Source organism: Lupinus angustifolius, unplaced genomic scaffold, assembly GCF_001865875.1.
Source record: "Lupinus angustifolius cultivar Tanjil unplaced genomic scaffold, LupAngTanjil_v1.0 Scaffold_143_12, whole genome shotgun sequence".
Taxonomy (NCBI): Eukaryota; Viridiplantae; Streptophyta; class Magnoliopsida; order Fabales; family Fabaceae; genus Lupinus; species Lupinus angustifolius.
This window is the reverse complement of record NW_017725470.1, coordinates 6,820-31,180: the sequence shown is the minus strand read 5'-3', so window position 1 is coordinate 31,180 and position 24,361 is coordinate 6,820. Positions and strand designations below refer to the sequence as shown.

The following is a 24,361-nucleotide window of genomic DNA, read 5'->3' as shown; positions in this document are numbered from 1 at the left end:
TTGTTAAGTGTTTATGTGCATATCAAATCAAATCAAAACAACCAAAATATGTTCACTCATTATTTGTGCATTGACATATTTATATGATTTATTCTATTAGGCAATTTCTTGTGGTTCAACATAACCCTATACTATACTACAATTGAATCTTGAAAGAGTTGTAAATTGTAAAATAGTAAAGTGTTATCAATAAATTTATTTGTTGAAACACATTTTAATATACAAAAGTGACGAAACTAACTTACTAACTTTTATTTATTGTTATTTACATTACGCAATTTATTTATTGTTTAATACCAACCTTCCTTAAGGAAGAAGTTTGGTTTGTTAATAAAAGGAACCCGAAAGGGAGTAAATAAATAAAGGTCACTTAACCTTATTATTCTTTTGTTCTTTATCTATTTATTTGTTTCTAACAACTAACTATTAATCACTTTTGTACATTAGAATACCATTAAACCTGTGTTGGAATTTATTCCACAAAACCGAGATGGTATTCAAAGGTACTTAATAATTATGTAATAGGGGATTGCTTCGATACCATTGTACCAACGTTGGAATTTATTCTAACAAAGCCGAGATGAGGCAAAGAAGGAATAACTTATTCACATGATTATTAGAAGTAAGTTGTAACTGGAATACTCTTGAAACCATTATACTGGCGTTGGAATTTATTTCAACAAAGCCGAGATGGCGAACAAAGAATAAAACCGAGTTCACTTACTTAACCAAATAAAGAAAACACACTAAAGAGGAAAACTTTGCCTTTCAACAAATTGGCGCTGCTGCTAGGAACAATTTGTTGAGGGGGAAAACCTTTAAAAAACCCTTTCAACAAACCCCCCTTCTAGGTGTGTTATGTCCACTGATACCTAACATTTTGAGCTTGAATTGTGGTGTGACTAAGGGTTTCCAAGAAAAATGATAAGACTCAAATATGTGTTTCCCAAATCCTTTTCTATATTCCTCTTTCTCCATTGTCCTATTTCAACAATTTCTAAAATGACATTCAAGTACTAAAATTATGTTTTTGTTTTTTTGTGATGGAATTGATGAAAGCCTAATATTTAAGTGATAATCTTCTCGCTAGGAGTTTGAATTGTTCTTCTTGGAGGTCATTTGATAGTGCATTTTATTTGCCCTGAATTTTGCCTGAGATTTTTATTTTTGATTTCTCAGCGGACTTTTTATTTTTATTCTTCTAATTTTCTATTATTTCACACTTTGACCAATGAATATTTTTATTTGACTTGATATGGATTTTTTATCCTCAGGTTAGATATTAAAAATGGTGTAGGTGAAGTGTATTTATTTCTCAATAATTGAATGTCAAAGAAAACAGTTGAAAAACTATCATGCCCAAGGTTATTGATATTTTGTAGGTAATTTAGAAAAAATCTCCTTTCGTAAAGCCTATAGCTCAAATGGATGACTAGAGATATCTTCGTAGTTTTTGAGATTTTCAAATATGCCTTGTGTCATCAGAAATATTTGCCTTACATTTGTATTAATCCTCCATTTTATATAAATTATTAAATCAAATATCTCACAATAATGCATGAGTTAATTTATTTTTTGTGTGTGGTTGGAATGAGATTTGTGGAAGAAAGCATGAGATGATAATTTACATGATCAATTCAATAGTATGTAGTTGTTAAAAATATGTGCATGAGAAAATAAACTTTTATTTATGATAAACATGGGTGTCCCACTACTTTATGAACCTAAAGCCTTGGGGAGAGCAGTAGGGGTTGCAAACAAAATACACTATCAATTTTGTTGTCTTTTTCGGTTGGGCAGAAAGTTTCCTTTATCATTCTTTGTTGATTGTTCTGTCAATTCTTGTACCTTTTATTTGAGATCTCTACATTTTTCTATGGAATGTCCTATGATATTGTAATGATACACACAACTAGCGGTATGATCATACCATTTAGGATATGTTGGCTCAAAATTTTTCCCTCCACATGAGTCAACATTCCTTGGTCTTGAAGTTGGTCAAAGAGTTCGACATAAGATATTGGAATAAGGTCAAAGTATGAATTTCTTTGGGCGTAATTTGCATTGATGCTTTGGTGATTGTTTTGGGTTTGTTGAGGAACCTGTATTTGGTTTGTGTTTGGGCGATGATTTGAGAATTATGAGGGTGTATGGTATTGAAAGGTATTGTATGGATATGAAGTTTGATATGGGTATGATGAGGCTTTGGAGTATGGGTTTTGGTGGTGGTGTTTGAGTTTCTTGTATTTTCGCCCCTTAGTCAAAAAATTTGTTTCCCCTTCCTCATTTATCACGAAGGCTGAATCCTTGCCTTCATTTGAACCTAACTGTCTGCCCTCTATTTTCCCACTTTTCAAGTTATGCCCAATTATACTTCCCACCTTAATTAATGCATTAAAGTCTGAAGTTGTGTTGCCTATCATACGATCAAAATATGGGTTCTAGAGAGTGTTGATGAAGGTGATGTTGGGTATGAGTGAGGTAAAAATACACCTAGAGGGGAGGAGGGGTGAATAGGTGTAGCGGATCACTAATCCCGCTTTTCCAATATTAGCACAGAAAACAAAGCTGCTGCAGTTAATCGATTATCAACAGGGTTAATCGATTAAGGACAGTTATGTTAATCAATAATGATGACTACGTTAATCGATTACACTGGTTGTTTACTCATTGAAAAACAATTTTCAAATTAACTCAGAAAGCAAGTAAAGATAGAAACGTAAAGAGATAGGGAAAGAAAATGTGCTTAGGGATTTTTATCTTGGTTCGTTTGCGGGTCCACTTGCAAACTATATTCAGGCCTCCTGGTTGATCTGGGAGATTTTCCTTCACTATCAGAAATGTAATTAGGAGAGACTATCTGAAGCAATTAGACAATCCTATCTAGGCTAATCTTGTGGAGGTGGTGGTTGGGATGAGTCATGTGTAGCACGGACAATGAAAATGATGCGTTCTAGATCTTTAGATAGTCTCTCCTAATTGCTTTGAGATTTTTCTTCAGATAGTCTCTCCTAATTGATGCAAAGGCTAGTAAAATTTGAATAGCCTCCAACCTCGCAACATGGGCATAGGTTTCATCATAGTCGATGCCTTCTTGATTATACCTTTTGGCAACTAGACGTGTCTTATTTCGTATAATCAAACCAGATTCGTCCAATTTATTTTTAAAGACTCATTTTGTGCCTATTACATGATGATCTTTAGGTTGATGGACCAAGTCCCATACGATATTACACTCAAATTGGTTTAGCTCTTCTTGCATAGCAATTCCCTAATGTTTATCCTCTATGGCCTCATCTATGGTCTTAGGCTCGAATTGAGACACAAATGCTACAAAATTACAAAAGTTTCACATAGAGTTTCGGGTTACCACTCACGTTGAGATAACAACTATTACCTTGTCGAGCGGATGACCTTTCTTTGTCTTCCACACCATAGGAATGTCTTCATGATCTGCATTTATTTCCTGATCATCCTGAACCTCATTTTCAATTTCCATGTTCTTTGTGTATGCATTTTCCAGCGCACCTGAAACATCATCACACACAACCTTCCTCTTTGTCACACAACTGGCTAATTCTTAGTAGGTTGTGCTCTAGTCTTTTGACATATAACATGTTTTCTATTTTGGATTGTGAAACATTTCCAGTTCTTCCAACGCCTATTATCTTCCCTTTATTGTTGTCTCCATAAGTGACATAACCTTTATCGTTTAGTGAGAGATCCATGAACTTTGATCTATCACCTGTCATATACCTCGAACATCCACTATCTAAGTACCAGTGTTATCCCTGATTCCGAAGGCATACCTGCAAAACAATTTTATTTGTATTGTTTAGGTACCTAAGTTATATTGGGTCCTTTCTTGTTAGTAATCAAAGATTCTTGCCCTTTTTGCATCCATGCATATTTACCACTAGGTACTCCATATTTCCTAATGTAGCACGATATAGATGTATGACCATGTTTACCACAATAAAAACAAGTAGACATTTTATGATTAGTCCTATTATGCATGTAATCTACTTGCCTCCTATATGGTCTTATATTTTTCTTTAGTTTACAGCCAAGACCTCCATGATTACCTACATTTCTAGATGTAGCAAGTAGGTTGTTCAGGTTATAACTAATATATATGGACTTTGCCAATTTATCCTTTAAATCAGAAATTTCAGCATTTAAAATATCACATTGATCACATATATGGGTTTCATCGGATGTTCTACTTGTTGTCTCGTCCTCCGGTACATCTCATACTATGTAGGCCTTCTTGGATTTAAAGTCCCGGGGGTTGCTTTTATCATGTTCAACCTTCTTAAGGTGACTCGAGCATTGGAATTTCATGTGGCCTGGTTTGCCACACTCATGGAAAATGCAGCGATCTTTAGGAGCTTTTCCTCCTTTGGTTGAATCACTTGCCTCTCTTTTTTGAAAGCGCTTAAACCCTCCTTTCTTCTTGCCAAACTTTCTAACCAGGAGAGTTAAGGTTTCATCATCTAATTCAGACCCGGAATCATCATCGTATCTCTCTTCTTGTGGTTGTGTCGATGTAGCTTTCAGAGAGATCCCCTTTTTCTTTTGGTCTGAATCTTCATAAATTGTTAAGCGTCCCAACTCCATTTCGTGTTCTTGGAGTTTACCAAAGAGAGTTGCTAGTGGCATTTTGTCTAAGTCTTTCGACTCCATAATGGATGTTACCTTAGGCTGCCATTTCCTATCACGACAACACAATACTTTGTTAGTAAGTTCACCAATAGAAAAACTCTTATCTAAAGCAATTAAATGATTAAAAATATGAGTGAATCTTTTCCACATTTCATTAATAGATTCATTTGGAAACATTCGAAAAAACTCATATTCATGTTTAACGCATTCAATCTTGTGTGCTTAACCTCACTTGTGCCTTCTTGGGTTACTTGCAAAGTATCCCATATTTCTTTTGCATTTAGACACTATGACACCCAAAAGAATTCATCATATGCTAGACTTTACGTCTTTCTTCGTCAGCCCACAATCCCTTTGGTTTTTCTTTGGGTTCACCATCCACTAAGTGAAATGGAGTAAAAGGCTCGTTGAAAACGGAGTCCCAAATCTCCGTGTCTAGTGCCTCAATAAAGATTCGCATGCGCACCTTCTAGTAGGCATACTCATCGCCACTGAAGATCGGAGGGTGGTTGATGGATGCCCCATCACCGCCGAAAGGGTTAGTGGAAGCCACAGTGATTAATCCCTTGGATCAATGAATTTAGAGGTCAAACTAGCACCTTCGTACTAGCTCTATTACCACTTGTTGGATACTAGTGAGGTAAGAATACACCTAGAGGGGGTGAGTAGGTGTAGCGGATCATTAATCCCGCTTTTCCGATATTTGCTTAGAAAACAAAGCTGCCGCAGTTAATCGATTATCAATATGGTTAATCGATTAAGGACAGTTATGTTAATCGATTATGATTAGTACATTAATTGATTATACTAGTTGTTTACTCTTTGAAAAACAGTTTTCTTGTTTTGAAAAACAATGATGAATCTAGATCTTTACTATCTTAATATTGATTCGTGATTATCAACAATTAGCAATTAATCATAGAATTCAAATTAACTCAGAAAGCAAGTAAAGACATAAACGTATGGAGATAGGGAAAGAGAAAATGTGCTCGAGGATTTTTATCCTGGTTCGTTTGCGGGTCCACTTGCAAACTACATCCAGGTCTCCTGGTTTATCTAGGAGATTTTTCTTCACTATTAGAAATGTAATTCAGTTACAAACAGACTTCCAATAATCCTAGCATAAAATTCTTTCTTGAAACCGTTGAGCCACCAAGCTCGGTTTGACCTCTAACTATGCCTACTTGGATACCACACCATTCGCGCAATTTGGCCCCAGCCGAAACTTTCGCTCGAATCAAGACTCCCTGCCTTGTGAAGACTATTGATTCTCAACTTATGATGATATCACACACCACAAGAATTATCCTCAATTTACTGAATTTCGCCGAGTTACTTCACACACAAGATTGTGCGGATAACGACACTGAAATCGGCTTTCTACAACACTTGACATAATGATCTCACAAACAACCCTAAGAACTAGATGTAGAAATCATACAAGGTATTTCAACTGAATGAAAATGTTGGCATATTGAAAATACTTTCTCTCTCTTTTCACTCTTAAAAATGTAAGCAAGAAAAACTTCAAAGAATCAACAATATAGCTTCTTTTCTTTTAGTATTATTTTCGATTGATTAATGAAAGTGTAAAAAGCTTATTTTAAAAACTGATTTGATTCTGTTTCAAAATAACATATTTAATTTATAACTGACTCAACTGATATTAATCGATTAAATGTCAAGTTAATCGATTAACGTGTTTCTTGAAAACAAATTTTCCGTTATGGCTTAATCAATTAAAAACTTGCTTAATCGATTAATAAGCAGAAATCCTAGGAGGATAGCTTCTGTAACTCCAGTTAATCGATTATGACTTTCCTTAATCGATTAACAGATTTCACCAGGACTTATTCGATTACCAAATGGGTTAACCGATTAATATTGTTTTAAAAATGATTTTTCAGTGGTAGCAATTCCTACCAGACTTTCCAGGAAGCAATAGATCAATAACTTGTCATTTTCATGGTACGCCGACATTTTTCTAGCATACATGTACAAATGGCATTTGGGACAAGTTGTCCCATCATACTTCTTGAATCTTGTAACCTTGAACTTGGGCGGCAAGACTACATTAAGCACCAAGCACATCTCAAATACATTTTTAATGTTAGGACAATTAGCCCCTTCCACGACTTTCAATCTTTCTTGAATCAAATACCACATGTTCACGTCTTCCTTCTTTTTCCGTATAACATTATGAAGAGGGACCTTGATTTTGTTTTAGGCTTCACTAGTCTATGGTCTTATATGAGAGGTTGAAGGATTACCGATAGTAGCTTTCCTCTATTGTAGGGCTAAGATTTTCTTCATCATTTCACTCATTTGTTCCTTGAGCTCTATCACCTTTGACTTATTCACCTGAGTTATTTCTTGATCTGCCATTGGTCGAACTTTAAAGCTCTTGTGGTAGGGGTGCTTTAAAGTAGTAATGAATATATCTGAGACACAAGTTATTTTTATCACATTAGAAATGACCCCTGTTTTGAGATATGTTTGATGTTTATGAAATGATTAATAGATGCTATATTGAGATGAATATTTTTTTTTTAATGTTTGAAAGACGAATTTTGGGAAGAAACAAAAGTCCTTTTCCATTGAGAGAAGTTGGCATAGTCCTTTTTGCGTTGATGACAATCTTAGAATAAACTAGTAGGTTTCAGATCTTAATTGCATCTAACTTGTTTCTTAACATTTCCCAATAAACATATTTATCGGCATTTGGTGTCTTCGTGGCGTACCCTACAAGGTCGCATGATATCAATTTTAGAGGAAACTCAAGGTTCCAGACCTAGATTGTATCTATTAAATGTAAGATGTTTTTATTCTTTCTAGTTACCTTGGATAGCAAGATATTGCCACAATAGTAAGAACAAATGTAGTGTCTTTACCAAAATCTCTGAGAAACAAAAAAATGAATTTATTGAAGATTAAAACGTTTTGTGCATGATTCAATGATATGCGTGATATATCTTATGTAAATTTTTGTGGATATGATGCAAGAAAATGTAAATAGTTTTTCTCTTTTTGAATGCATATGAAATGCATGAATTGAATTATTTTTTCTTTTAGATAATTTATACATGGTATGTTATTCCATGAAATGCAATGTTTAAATGATTTTTTTTGTTTTTTGTGTTTTGGGTGAATGTATGCCTATGAAGATACATGAATTGGTTAATTTTTTCTGCATTTTAGATAATGGGTTATGCTTGTAATGCATGAAATGCATGTCTTTGAATTATTGTTTTTTGGGGTTTTTTGTTATGATGCATGAGTAGATGATATATATTTGTATGAATGTTGATTATTTTTTTAATGTTAGAATGACGATTTTTTTTATGGATGATGAATGTATGAACAATGTTTTTTTTATTTTTTCTTATGAATGTTTGAATGATTTATGTTTTGATGAATGTGTGAATTATGTAATTTTAGAATGAATGCATGTATGAATGGATGAATGATATGTATGAGCATGATGTATATTGATGCCCATCAAAGGGTATGAAAATGATCCCTAGGGCATCGAGCCCATCGAAGGGAATAAAGAATATCCCTAAGATGTTGAACACATAGAAGAGAATGAAAATTGATCCTAGGACATTAAGCCCATCGTAGGGTATGAAAAGTATCCATACAGCGTTGAGCCCATTGTAGGGTATGAAAAAAATCCCTAGGGCTTTTAGCCCATGGTAGGGTATGAGAATTATCCCTAGGATGCTTAGCCTATGGTAGGGAATGTAAATTATCACTAGGGCTCTTAGCCCATGATAGGGAATGAAAATTATCCCTAGGGCGCTTAACCCATCAGAGGGAATGAAAATTTTCCCTAAGGTGCTTAGCCCATGGCAATGATGAACATTATCCCTAGGGCGCTTAGCCCATCGAAGGAAATGCAAATTATTTAGCCGGCATTATGATACAAGGATATCAAAGTGCAATGACATCCTTACGACACTCAGGCATGAACATTTTTTAAGGGACAAAAGTCCCAAATTTTGAATGATTAGAGACAAGATTTCGGATATGCTTCCCGTGTCCTAAAAAGGTATTCTTACAAGGTTTTAGGTAGTCTAAAGGCCATAATCCAATGGTGGGATACTAGGTCTTGATTAAAGCACACTCGATAAGAGTTGTAGAGTTCCAGGTCACCAGATCGTATCCAATCCCAAAATAAAGGAAACCAAATATCATGGGCTAGAAACGAGAAGGATCGAGCCCTCCAAGCCGCTAACTCAAGATACTATGAGCGATTTGGGTGGTAGATCACGCCAATACCAGATGTGACTCGAGGTCATTTACCGACAAAGTAGATGTTCCTTCTATCTCTAATCCTAATCACTAATACTCGGGTTCAGGACATATGTCTGTGTAACTCAAGTGTATTATTTTTGTATGTGGGAAAGCGTGCAAATATATTAAATCCCCATCCCCAAAAGCTTAAAAAATAATCAAAGAGTTTACTGATAACAAAGCGCAGAAGTAAAACATAATAATTTATTATTCCAAGGAAAATAAAGAAATAAAAAAACAATAGGGTACTTAAATCCATGTAATTAACGGTTGTGAGCCTGACTCTTATGCGTGTCTCCAGCAGATTCACCAACTTTCGTAACCCGATTTTTGGTTGGAAGACCGACTCTGTGACTTAGGAAGAGGCGAACTCAATTTCTACCTCTTTCAATTGATTTGGAGATGCCACTACATTTTTTGCGGTTAAAACGTAGAAAACTCTATTTATGCCTGAATTGGTTAAAATGGTCTTTAAACGGAGATTCTGAGCATGAGAGTCGATTACGGGTTGGGGAAGGTATTAGCAATCCGTCTACCCGTATTAAAACGGTAACCTCGCTAATAATATGGGCTTTTATGCCCTTAAAAAATTTATTTAATAAGAATTTAATTACTAAATCAAAATATTTTATTTTTTTTATTTTTTTGTCACACAAGAATTTATCTTGCTCCTACATATCCCTAGGTGCAATAGGAAAATCAAGACTACGTAGTTCTGATCGGTTAATTGGTTTGGTTGATTTTTGTTGATTTGAAAAATATTGATAGATTCAATGGAGTTATTTTTTATTGATTTTGAAATATTTATAATATATGATTGTTTTAATTCAATGGAACTAATAGCTTAGAAACGGTGTTGGTCGTGAACCTTTTCCCCATTTTTTAGAGAAGTTAGAGAGGACTCGAATCATGACCTTACTATAAGATTCCATAAAAACTCATTTAAGAGATAAAGTAGTTTTTAATTATAATTATATGGAATTAATAGCTTGTTGCCGATGTTAGTCGTAGACCTTCTTCCCATTTTCAGAGAAGTTAGAGACGACTCGAACCATAACCTTACTATAAAAGTTCCATAATTAAGTAAGTGATAAGATTATTTTGATTTTTTTTATATTGAATTGATAGCTTAGAGACGATGTTGGTCGTAAACCTTCTTCCTATTTTATTTTTCAGAGAAGTTAAAAATGACTCAAACTGTGATCTTCCTATAAAAATTCCATAAAAATAATTTATTAAAACATCATAGTTATTTGGATATCACTAATTTAAACATTATTAAATATTGTTGTTACAAAATACTAGGTGTAGTGAGATTTACGTATCATTGTATTTTGGGAGTATATTTATCGTCCTACAGCTTTGTGTTAATCTCTGTACTACGAGATGTAATTGGCCAGAAAAATATTTAATAATTACAATTTTAACTTGAATAATTATTTTTGACTAATCAAAGCTGATGGTATATAGAATGGTATAAAAAGGGGGACATATGTGGTCCTTGTATTTTATATATGGCATAGTGTAACCACTCTAGTTTTATCATTAACAAAAGTCATATCAATAGTGAATGAAACCGAATACTTGGAGATTTCCATGTGTAGCCTTTATCACAAACAACTCCATTTGATGAGTTTTTTCTCGTCATGTACAATGTTGTGGGAGGATAATGGTTTATGAAATAATGTTTGGATATTTCTCAAGATTGAGTTATGGATTTTTAGCAAATGGAGAATTTGACTTGGGTTGATGAAGGAGAAAGCAAATTTGAGAATGATTGTTTGATGGTTAAGACTGAAGAGTGCAGTAAATTATAAACATTAGCATTCAAAGTTTCAAAGTTTTTTTTTGGAATACATATAGTAGGGACGTGGTCTAATGAAATAAAGGTAGGCTAGCATGTTATATAGCAGCTTTATTATAAGATACATCAAAATTAACAATGTGAATAGATGCTTTATAATTCAGTGGTATCACACCAATAATATGATGGTGAATGGTGGAATGTAAATGCATTGCGACTGTTTGTACCAACAAAATGGGTGACTTGAAATTGAAGATATTAATTTTGTTATTGTGAGTTAATCATAAACATTCACTCAAATGAAGACCACTACCAAGTACAACACAAAGGAACCATAGACAGATTAGAATACTTCCTTTGCACATAGTTTGAAGTTCAACACCTCCTCTATATTTCAGCTTGAATTGCACCACTTTGTTATGAAGCAGCATTATCATATATTTCCTCCACTCTTATTTGTCTTCTTTGTCTTAAGAAACTAGGAACCTAGATATAGAATGTGGATATGAATGGTGGGGGCTATGAAATCATGAAAGTGCATGGTATTGAAGGTTGAAGGAGGAACACAGAACATGATAATAAGGCTTTGGCTATGGATATCTTTCTAACACACCTCACCCTTATATTTTTACCTTTCTGTGCGTTTCTTTTCTTCTCTTTTTTCACATGTTGCTTCCTCTCTTTATATCTCATACATAAATGCTATACAACTTCTTTTTTAGATGTTTTATCTTGAATGGACCTTAATGGCCCTTTATGCCATTTACGATGGCCAATGAATGGGAGATATATTTTGAGTGAATTAACAAATCATAATAGCTATAATAAAAACCACCTAAGAGAGAATGAGAGAAAGCGCCTGTTATTTTTTTAGAGCAGGAACCATTCCATATTCTATTTTCTTCCATTCTCAACATTGTCATATTCCTATTTTTTTTAATCTGTAGAGTTTCCTCAATGATTGCTTGTATGAGCAATAATACTTTGCTAGTATAGGAAGGTCATGTCCTTTTGTTTTTTGTAACATTGAATATTGACATTTCTCAAAAAGTAATCATTTAATTTATTGTACTAATTGAAATGAAATTGACACTGACCCAAAGGTTTTAAGTGCTGGTGAAGACCCAAATGTTTTAAGTGCTGGTGAAGAACCAAGAAGATAAAAATTGTTACCAAGATATATAAACAATATGCTATTTTCATATTAATTATTTTTTCTTGTTTTGAAATTTTATATATATTTTTATTTTGTAAACAAGCTGGACAAAATTGGGTGTTCACAATCCTTATTCTCTAATAATATCTTGGTAGTCGTTCAATGCTCTAAGGGAGTAGACACACTTGGTCGAACCTCGTTACCAAATTCTCTTGTTTCTTCTCTTCTGTTTATTTTGTGCACTTTATTTGATTGCTTGTGGCCAATGTTGCGCAAGGATCGCTTCCGCTGCACCAATAATTGGTATGAGAATCAATTGGTAGATGACTCTTGACCCAGATGCCAGATTATGGCAAAGGAGGGTTGAAAAGGTGTTGGTTGGACAAGATTTGTCAAAGTTACTGCATGAGGATAAACTAGATGAGTTGAATGAGAAAGACATATGGCAGAACTATGACGGGGTGATGTATGTGTATCCAGAACCCGAGAAGTTCATATACTAGATTAGGATCAAGGTGAAGATAGGGAGTCAAGTGTTGAGTTTGGCCTTGAGACAAATATTGACAATAAGGGGTGACAATTGGATGAGTTTGAATTGATTTGAATTTGGATCCTAATAGATGGATGGAAAACTATTCATCAATTCATATAAATTCATTACATCACATTTTTAAATTATCCAATTCATCCATAGCCAATGGATTTCAATCCATCCATTCTAATGGATTGGATGGATATCCAATCATTTTTTTTTAATTTGAACAAAACTTTTTTTATAAAGCATTATTTGAAGAAAAGATTCTTTTAAAAATTATTATTTAATAAAACATTTTTAAATATCAATTTAAAAAACATTTTTAAAAGGTATTTTTAAAAAAAATACTTTTAAAAAGTGATTTTTTTTTTAAATAAACACTATAATAGTATAGCCGTATTTACGATTATAATATATCACTCATTAACGGCTAACCTACCTACTTTTAGTGATGTGAGATTATGAGAACTACTAGTTATCATCTTAACACACTCTAATTCAAGACCATGAAAAAGATTAATCTATTATGCAGATAAGTCATATGTAATTAATCACAAAACTCCAAATATATTATGATTGATCTCTCTATCCATAATTATTGGTTTTTCATAAATGTGAGTGTATTTTGCTAGAATATTTTATTATGTGAAGCATCTTAAGTAAAACACAAATTCACAATAAACAAATATCAGAAACTGTGCAGCTTGAACATTTGTTCCCTTAATTGAAAAAAAATTGTTTTTCTTTTTTGGATGGATTGGTTGTCCATCCAAATGGATATACCCATGGGTATCTATTGGATATAATGGATGGATTTGAATCCATCTATTATCAACACTATCCATTGAATTATATCCATTTAAATCCATTACTTCTAACAAATGAATTTGGATGGATTTAATCTGGATGAATTTGGATGGATTATGGATAATTTTGCCACCCCTATTGACAATATCTCTCTAGATGTTGAGAGAATGATCTCATGTGAGATGAGAAGTGAAATATTCTAATGGCGTATCTGAGACGTCATAGTGAATGATATTAATTGTTAGTAGATCGACAAAAACATAGAGGCGTTGACTGACTTTGATGTAGGGTGTAACATGGACATTAGCTTTGATGCAAGATGTAACATGAGCATCAGTAGAGATGCAGGATGTGACATGGGTATTGACTTGTATGCAAGGATATGACACATACATTGGTTAACATTGACACAAGGTGTGTGTTGTGAGTATACTCGTTATGGTGAATTATGATAGTTCTTTTGAACTATGATTGTTAGAATAGACAATGGTGGTAGTGGTTGAGGTTTTCCAAGGAAGCTCCAAGGTTCAGTTACACTGAGTATTAAAGAGGACGATTGTTGGTGAACTTTTATGTAGATGTTCCATATATCGAAAGACTTCCTAGCAATATGTGGTTGTGACGTGTTCAATTAGATGGCGGTACGAGAAGTTGCACTGAAAGTTTGGAGAACTAGTCTCTTGTTAACATCGTCAAAGATACTCGGAAAGACTTATGGTGAATGGGAGCATACTCTTATGTGGATGAGTTGTTAACGAGAATTAGGCATTGAGCGATATGGAGTCAGATATTCGCTAAGGTAGAGATTCATGTGGAGATTTCCTAAGGAGCGAGATACTCATCTATTTCAATCAAGGTGGAATTTTGGGGATGCTTGAAATATATTATTGTTTTAGTCCCACATTGCCTGATATTAGAATAGAGTAGAGTATCCATGTTATATATTGGACTCAAGTCCTTTGTTATAACGTACACCAGATATTTTATTCATCTCAATGCAAGTTGTAGTGCAATCCTCCAATCCAATATTCCTCATAAGTTAAAAGACCTAGGAAGTGTGACTATTCTAGTCACCATTGGTAATGTATCTATAAGCAAAACACTAATTGATCTTGGAGCAAGTATTAGTCTTATGCCATTGTCAATGATGAGGAGAATTGGAGGCTTACAACTCTATCCAATAAGGATGTCTTGGCAACTAGCTGACAAATCAACCAAATATCCTGAATTATAATTTTCACTGGTCATGCCACAATAAAATATATTACAAAAAGTTTGACTCCAAACCACGGTTAATACGCTAGGTTTTGCTTTTGTAGGAATTTGATTTGGAAGTACGTGAAAAAGTGGAAAGGACAATCTGGTAGTAGATCATTTATCACGATTAATCAATATAGAAGTCATGCATGGAGAAAAAGAAATAACTGAAGAATTTCCCGATGAAAAGTTCATAAATGTTTTTGGCATTGCCATAACTCAGCTTATGATGGATACTATAACGGAGAAAAAACTGCTGCAAAAGTTCTTCAATATGGTTTTTTCTGGCAAACCATTTTTAAAGATGTTAGAGCATATGTTTAAAAATGTGATGCATGCTAAAGATATGGCAGAATTGGGAAACAAAATGAAATGCCTTTATAAAATATTTTGGAAATTGAAATTTTTGACTATTGGGGCATTGAATTCATGGGACCTTTCCCATCATAATTTTCCAATGAATACATATTGGTGGTCGTTGACTTTGTTTTTAGGTGGGTAGAAGCATTAGCAACACCAAAAGTGGATGGGAAAACAGTAATAATTTTTTTTAAAAAGAATACTTTTACCCACTTTGGAATAGCAAGAGTGCTCATAAGTGATGAGGAATCCCATTTTGTAAGTTTCCAGTTATACAAGGTCTTGGAATTTTATAATGTTAGACATAAGGTAGCATTACCTTATCACCCACAAACAAACGTGCAAGCTGAGGTATCCAATAGAGAACTTAAATGAATTTTAGAAAAAACAGTCTCATCTTCAAGGAAAGATTAATCACAAAAGTTGGATGATACTTTATGGACTTATAGAATAACATTTAAATCACTAATAGGTCAAACTCCATATCAACTAGTTTACGGCAAACCTTGTCATTTACTAGTTGAATTGGAACATAGAGCCTATTGGGCTCTTAAATTTCTAAATTTTGATTTAAATGATGCATGAATAAGAAGAAAGGATCAATTGCATCAATTAGAAGAAATGAGATTCCAAGCTTATGAATCTTCAAGGCTTTACAAAGAAAAGGCAAAAAAGTATCATGACTCTAATATTCGAAGAAAATATTTTTATAAAGGTCAAAAGGTACTTTTATTCAACTCAAGACACAAATTGCTAACAAGAAAATTGAAAACCAAATGGTCAGGACAATTTGTGATAAAATAAATCAAAGAATATTGAGCAATTGAGTTGGAAGATCCCGAGTCTAAAAAGACTTGGACTGTGAATGGATAGAGGTTAAAACCTTACTTAGGTGATGAATCAGACTTCATCACCAGGACTACAACTGAATGACCTCTAACAGCTGAAAACAAGCGTCAAGCTATTGATGTTAGAAGAACGCTTAATGGGAGGTAACTCAATAGTTGGTTAGTTTTCTATTTTAATTGCGTATTTGATTTCGTACTTTTATTTTTGTGTTTCTATTTGTTGTGTGTTCAATTTTAGTTGTTTTAATTGTTTATATTAATTTTCCATATGAATCAAGCATCTCTTTAAAACAATATTTTCATTGGATTGAGGATAAGCCATCATTCAAGAAGGGTGAGTAAAGTTTGATACATATAGAAAATTAATTGTATTTGTGTTTTAGTTTAGAATTTATTTTAAAAGTGAATTGTTGTCTAAAATAATTTCAAAACTGAAAAACATACTTGGCTAAATAGAAAAATCATTACATGATTTGATAAATTAAAGTTTGCTAAGCATGATGAAATCAAAGCTTTCATTAAGCAAAATGAGATACATGCTAAAAAAATTTGTGAAATGAACACATAATGTCATAACTTGAAACCGTGTGCAAATATGATTTTAAAATTGTATGACATGGTCTTTGCAAACATTTTCTAAATAAAGGAAGTGTAAAACCTAACCATGTGAGGGAGTGTAACCCAAACACAAAACTTCTGTGAGCATAGTGTGAAACTTATTGGCTTTGCACAAAGCATTTTGTTTGAATATTTATTTACTTGATTGCACAAAATTGATAGGAAATGATCAAGGCAAGTTCTTTTAAATAGAATGAGCCACTTGACCAAAAATACACAACCATAAATAGGAACATCCTTTGTTAACCCCTTTGATCCTTAAAAAGAAATATACATTTTCAAATCAACCCTTGAGCCTAAATGAGAAAAAAAACAAAGGTTATCTCCCATAATTTTGTAAGTAAAAAGATAACATTTTCGAAAAGGAAGGTTGAAAAAACACTTAAGTTGGGGGGAATGGTTGGCCATGTAACAAGGATCTTAAAAAGAAAAGTTCTCAATCTCTTTACAAATCAAAAAGTAAAGAAAAAGCTCTAAAACAAAAAGGAGTAAAAAGAGATTGAGAAAAATTAAGATAATGTTACACAACAAGGTCAAGAAAAGAATGAGGAAAGGAACAAAAATAAGAAAGGTGAAAAAAGTTGTAAAGAGACATTAATCTAAAAGCAAAATTATTTTGCTCTCTTTTAATTTTAAAAATATATTTGAATATCTTGAAAACCAATTTTCTTTGATAGTCAAGTCTCATTATAACCTAAGGAAGACCTTCGTAATCCTTGATAAATTGTGCAATCAAAGTAAGTGTTAAGATGAAAAACAAAATAAAATTCATGCAAACCAACTAAGTTATATTTGAGTGAAACATTTACCCTTGAAAAAGTTCCATCTTTGAACTTTTATGTGTACAAACACTTTCATGATTGAAATTATTTTGTTTTGGTGAATTTGTTAAACATTTTTCATGAAAATAAGCATGCCCCTTCAAGTTTGAAACGTTATGTGCAAAGATTCACATTTTTGGAAAATCTCATTGAACATATTGAACATGGAAAAGCAAACTTGAATTTTTTGTCAATCACTTCTTAAAAATTAGCAAAGATGTTTTTGGATGTGATTTACTATTTTGTTTGAGGACAAACAAAGTCTTAAATTGGGGATGTTGATAAGTGCCAAAAATACCTAATTTTGTATACCTCTTTTCCAAACATTTTTGTGAGTTTTTAGGAGAAAAAGAGAAGAAAATATGAAATTGAAATTGAAGCAAAAAATATGCCCAATTCAAGCCAAGAAACAAAGCACAAGTGAGCTTAAGCAGGCGTGACAAGCTGTGTGCTTAACCTTAAGCATGAGCCAACACACTTGGTCTTAGTTGGAATCATGAACATGAAGCTGCTCAAGGAGGCAGCTTAGCATGGGCATAGGCATGCTCAGAATGAGGTGTCAAGCGGCTTGGCACAAGCCCACATAGTTAGAGCACAAGCCACGTGCTCAATGAGAAGCTTAGTATGGCACCTAGACCGCCCAACGCAAAAATCAAGCACCTGGGCGCGTCAAGCAAGCATCAAGCTAACTCAGCACCGAACACCAAGTTGACTAAGACAACCTGCTCAAGCAGGCAACTCAGCAGGTCCATGTAGGTGCCTCACGCTTGGTTAGTAAACAAGTGACTTAAGTTGCCTTAGCACCCAAGCAATTATTATATCATGCATAACATCACATGAAGTAGCCCTCCATATCTTTCTTAGAGTAGCTCACCATAACTAGACTAAAATAGCCCACAATAGCTTAAAGGAGTCAGCCACAAGCATGTGACTAAGCTGTTTGGTCAAGTGATCAAATCCATGCTGAAGGGTTTGGTCAGTTGCTTAGCGCGTAGAAGGAGGGGCTTGGAAGTTTCACAGAAAGTCTATAAATATCATGCACTTGTCCACTTCAAATACATTCATTCCATCATAAAGTCATACACTCATTCTCTCTACTTCTTCTCCCATTTCTGAAGTTCTTGGAGCACCTTGGCAAATGAGATGCAAAAGCATGATTTTGTAATCTCATTTGGTACCAAAAATATCTAATCCTTGGATGAGTGGTAGTGAACTTTTCCAGGCTAGGACATTGGGGGAAAGTTAAGAACCTGATGTATGGAAATAGCCAAGGTATAACAAATAACTTGCATAAAGTTTTCAAAACAACTTTGTTAAGAAATTCTTCCATCATTCAAATCACTTTTCTCCTTAAGAATTTGTAAATATAAGTTTATCATTTCATTTACATTTATGCCACAACAAAAATATAAAAATCATCAAAAAGTTGTTAATAATTATTTTTTATAGGGAAAAGTTCACAAAAACCCATTGAACTTTATGCCTTTTGCAAGTAAACACCATAAACTATTTTTTCTTCCTAATTACTCCTTAAATTTTAACTATTGGTGAAATTGGTTCTTACATACATACAATTTTAAATTACTATCAATGAAATTGAAATTAACAATTAAATGGTGTAAGGTTTACTGCATGATGTTAGTTTCTCTTCTTGCAAAGTGAAACTGTGGAAGTTTTTCTTAAATCTCAACATTGTTTTAGGTTTTTATTAATAATGAAGGAAGTAACAGAAAAGCTGGGAGGGTTGCACAATTATAATGCAATTAGAAAAGTACTTAGTAAGGCAGTGTATAAAGAATTAAAAGTGATCCAAATTGATGCAGTATGGAGATTTATAATTCAACATTTTGGAGTTATTGATCATGAGTGGCTCCATTCTTTGTATGAAAATCGAGTTCATTAGGCACATGTTTACTTGAAGGACAGAATTTTTGCTAGAACGTCTGCAACATTTTAGATGAGAGCCTTAGTCCATTTATTTTTTGATAGATATGTACACAAAAAAACTCATTTGAATGAGATTCATAATAATTATGAATTAGCATTCCACAATAAGCACAAGGAAGAATCTGATGTAGATATTGAATCAAGAAGTTCACGCCCATCATTGAAGACCAAATGTTCATTCGATTGGAGATGTCTCCAATGTACACCGGAGAAATATTCATGAAGTTCCAATAGGGAGAGGAAGAAATGTATTATTGTTGTTTTAATTCCAATTTCATTTTAGTAATTAAAAATTGCATATAAGTGGGGTCGAATTTTATCAATAGTCATAAAGTTTAAGAGAGTTATGGTGTCTATTTTATCAATTAGGAAGAAAAAATAGTTTATGGTGTCTATTTTCAAAAGACATAAAGTTTAAGAGAGTTTTGTGTACTTTTCCCTTTTTTATATAATATACTTATATAATTCTCTTATATTAGGCAATTTCCGGTGGTTTGACATAACTTTATACTATACTACAATTGAATTTTAAAAGAGATGCAAATGTAAAATATAATAAAGTGTTGACTTATAAATTTTATTTGTTGAAAAAGAGTTCCTAAAAACATAGGTTCAAACCAATTCATGGTTTGAAACTTTGTGAATAGGAACAACATGAAAAGGTGCAATTCAATTAATGAATTGTTACTTTTTAATAAAGAGTGATGAATAAGTAGTCTAATCGCTAATTATTACAATTCTGTCATTTAATTTCTGTTATTAGGTTCTCCTTTTATTTATTTATATTCAGTAATTTAAATTCCACAACTAATTATTAACTCTTTTATATTTCTTTATTTACTTTCTAAAATTTACTTTTCTACACATACTAACATTCTAACAATTTATTTATTACTTTAATATTTATACCAAACTATTGCAGAAATGGTACAGTTTGTTATGAGACCAACTTTTAGCAAGAAATGGTATGTTTAACTTTGATATTAACCTTTCATAAGAAATTGTATGGTTAACCTAATAAAAAGAGACCGACATTTTATGGTACGGTTAATTCAACCCAAAAGTGAGTAAATAAATAAAGTCATCACTCAATAAACTCTAAACTCCAAACACCTCAACTCTCCATTCAACAAATGGAAATACAAATTCTTTCTATTATCTCACTAGGAATACAAGTCTCGCACTAAAGTGGATATACACTCTCTCACTTTCTCTCTATATTGCTCTTTCTCACTTGGTTGTGCATCTCTTCCTCACAAGTCCCCTTTATAGAGTAAAGGGGAGGAAGACTTCATCATAAAGATATAGTGGAAGATTAATTACTGTCATACTTTTCAAGATACCTTAAAAAATGCTACTCCGACTTTCTAAGTTGCACTTCATAGTTTTCAAGAGTTAAGGAGTAATTCCAAGTCCTAATCCAACTTTCTAAGTTGTACTTCATATTTTTCAAGAGTCAAAATGTAATTCCAAGATATTGGAATAGTTATCATTGAATGTACTTAATGGTTCATCTACCAAGATTCGTTGGTTATGCTTCCACTTCAATTAGGAAGAATTCCTAACAAATATCCCCCTTCCATAATTAATTGAGGGGTATCACCAATTATGCACCTCTGCAATAGTTTATTAGCTTCTTGAGTGAAACTGTCTTGGTCAACATTTCAGACCAGTTGTCATCTGTATCAATTTTCTCTAGCTGCAACTCACCATCCTCCAATGCATTTCGTATCCAATGATAATGATAATCAATGTGCTTTGTACGAAAGTGAAACATAAGATTCTTAGCTAGGTGAATTGCACTTTGGTTATCATAATGCAAAACATATCTATCTTGAACATGACCCAACTTATGCAAGATATTTTTCATATAATTTATCTCTTTGCCAGTTTCGGATGCTGCAATATACTCTACTTCAGTTGTTGATAATGCAACACATCTTTATAACTTGAATTGTCAAGATACAACTCCCCATACAAAGGTAGTTAGATAAGCTAATATAGATTTCCTGGAATCTACATCTCCAACCATGTCAGTGTATGTATATCCCAACAACATAGGATCTTCATTACCAAAACATAAACATCTTTTGGTAGTTCCCCTTAGATATCTCAATATCAACTTTACTACATTCCAATGCTCTTTGTCGGGATTGGACAAGAACCGACTCACAACTCCAACTACATGGGTAATATATGGTCTTGTACAAATCATGGCATACATTAGGCTTCCTATCACAGAAGAATAAGACAGTTTTCTCAATTATTTCTCAATTATTTCCTTTCTTCATCACTAGTTGGACATTGTATTATTGTTAACGTGAAATGTCCAACAAGTGGAGTACTACCAGGTTTTGCCTTATCCATGTTGAATCTCTTGAGAACTTTATCAATGTACTTATCTTGTAATAGCCATAACAACTTCTTGGAACGATCTCTAATTATCCTTATTCCAAGGATATGTTGTGCAAGACCCAAGTCTTTCATATCAAAATACTTGCCTAAAGCATTATTCAAACCAACAAATCTTGGTATGCCCAATGATTAACATATCATCAACATATAATAGGAGGATAATAAAGTTTTCATCTTCATACCTTTAAATGAATACATAGTGATCACCAGTTGTCTTCTTGAAATTATTTTTGGTCATGAAGGACTCAAACTTCTTATACCATTGTCTCGGGGCTTGCTTTAGACCATATAAACTCTTATTCACACGATACACTAAGTGTTCATTGCCTGGTTCTTCATAACCTTCTAGTTTCTCCATATAGATTTCTTCTTTGATATATCCATATAAGAAAGTTATTTTGACTTCAAGTTATTCAACTTTTAAGTCTAGGCTAGTTGCTAGACCCAATGTTGCTTTTATGGAGGAATACTTCACCATTTGTGAGAATATCTCATCAAGCCTTTCTTCTTATTGCATCCTTTCACAACAATCTCAGCTATGTACCTTGGTCTAGAGCTTCCTTCTTCAACTTTAAGCTTATATACCCATTTGTTTCTCAAGGCTTTTCTTTCCTTGGGAAACTCCACCAGATCATAAGTCTGGTTCTTATGTAACGGGTTCATCTCATCTTCCATGGCTTTAATTCACTCTTCTTTCTCAATTATTTGCATAGCTCTTGAGAAGTCTTGAGGTTCACCATTATCTATCAATGTGATATAATCTTATTCATGATACTTTGAAGAAGGTATTCTGCCTCTTGTAGAGCGCCTCAGTTAAACTTGCATCTAAAGCTCTACTGGCTTAGGTTCTTGATGCATTTGTTTGTCTACCACCATTTCATCATGATCTGAATCTTCATTAATCTATTCAAGTTTTGTTTGGCTACGATCTACCTGATGGTCTATCAGTTTTGGATCTATCTAATGATCATAATCTGTCTGTTGAAGAATCTCTCCCCTGAATCAATGGGAACTTTGGACTTGCACTAGTTTTTCTTTTGAGCATCTTTGATCGTCTGATCCTCAAAGAAAACAACATCTTTGCTTCACACAACTTTCTTGTATATTGGATCCCACAGTCTATACCCAAGTTCATCCTTTGGGGACCCAAGGTAAATGCACTACTTGATCTTAGCATCTAGCTGCTTTCTCTCATCTTTTGGAGTATGAATGAAGGCTCTGCATTTGAATACTCTTAGGTAGTTGAAGGATGTCTTCTTCTTATACCACACTTTCTCTGGAATTTCTCCGTTTAGGGGTCTCGAAGGTGCCTGATTTATAAGATCTAATGTAGTCTTTACTACTTCACCCCATAAAGACTTGGGGAGCTTAGCATCTTGCAACATGCATCTGATCTTCTCTTCAATTGTGCAGTTCACCCTCTCAACTACTCCATTCAACTAAGGAGTATTCGGTGGTGTCTTCTCCAGTCTAATACCATAAGCCTTGCAATAGACTTCAATTGGACCATGATATTCTCCTCCATTGTATGCTTACAAACACTTCAGCTTCTTTCCAGTCTCACGCTCCACTAGTGCAAGGAAATCTTTGAACGCTAATAGGACTTGATCGACATAAAGTTTAAGAGAGTTTTGTGTACTTTTCCCTTTTTTATATAATATACTTATATAATTCTCTTATATTAGGCAATTTCCGGTGGTTTGACATAACTTTATACTATACTACAATTGAATTTTAAAAGAGATGCAAATGTAAAATATAATAAAGTGTTGACTTATAAATTTTATTTGTTGAAAAAGAGTTCCTAAAAACATAGGTTCAAACCAATTCATGGTTTGAAACTTTGTGAATAGGAACAACATGAAAAGGTGCAATTCAATTAATGAATTGTTACTTTTTAATAAAGAGTGATGAATAAGTAGTCTAATCGCTAATTATTACAATTCTGTCATTTAATTTCTGTTATTAGGTTCTCCTTTTATTTATTTATATTCAGTAATTTAAATTCCACAACTAATTATTAACTCTTTTATATTTCTTTATTTACTTTCTAAAATTTACTTTTCTACACATACTAACATTCTAACAATTTATTTATTACTTTAATATTTATACCAAACTATTGCAGAAATGGTACAGTTTGTTATGAGACCAACTTTTAGCAAGAAATGGTATGTTTAACTTTGATATTAACCTTTCATAAGAAATTGTATGGTTAACCTAATAAAAAGAGACCGACATTTTATGGTACGGTTAATTCAACCCAAAAGTGAGTAAATAAATAAAGTCATCACTCAATAAACTCTAAACTCCAAACACCTCAACTCTCCATTCAACAAATGGAAATACAAATTCTTTCTATTATCTCACTAGGAATACAAGTCTCGCACTAAAGTGGATATACACTCTCTCACTTTCTCTCTATATTGCTCTTTCTCACTTGGTTGTGCATCTCTTCCTCACAAGTCCCCTTTATAGAGTAAAGGGGAGGAAGACTTCATCATAAAGATATAGTGGAAGATTAATTACTGTCATACTTTTCAAGATACCTTAAAAAATGCTACTCCGACTTTCTAAGTTGCACTTCATAGTTTTCAAGAGTTAAGGAGTAATTCCAAGTCCTAATCCAACTTTCTAAGTTGTACTTCATATTTTTCAAGAGTCAAAATGTAATTCCAAGATATTGGAATAGTTATCATTGAATGTACTTAATGGTTCATCTACCAAGATTCGTTGGTTATGCTTCCACTTCAATTAGGAAGAATTCCTAACAAATATCCCCCTTCCATAATTAATTGAGGGGTATCACCAATTATGCACCTCTGCAATAGT

General features: G+C 33.3%; 1 long non-coding RNA gene across 1 annotated transcript; it reads right to left on the bottom strand.

The window, feature by feature from the left end:
* Window positions 1-1,262: 1,262 nt before the first annotated feature.
* On the bottom strand, window positions 1,263-18,745 carry LOC109340109. Its single transcript, XR_002106754.1, has 3 exons — window positions 18,732-18,745; window positions 4,699-4,704; window positions 1,263-1,495 (listed from the first exon to the last, which is right to left on the bottom strand). It is a non-coding gene; the product is annotated as an uncharacterized LOC109340109 (long non-coding RNA).
* Between the last annotated feature and the right edge of the window lie 5,616 nt (window positions 18,746-24,361).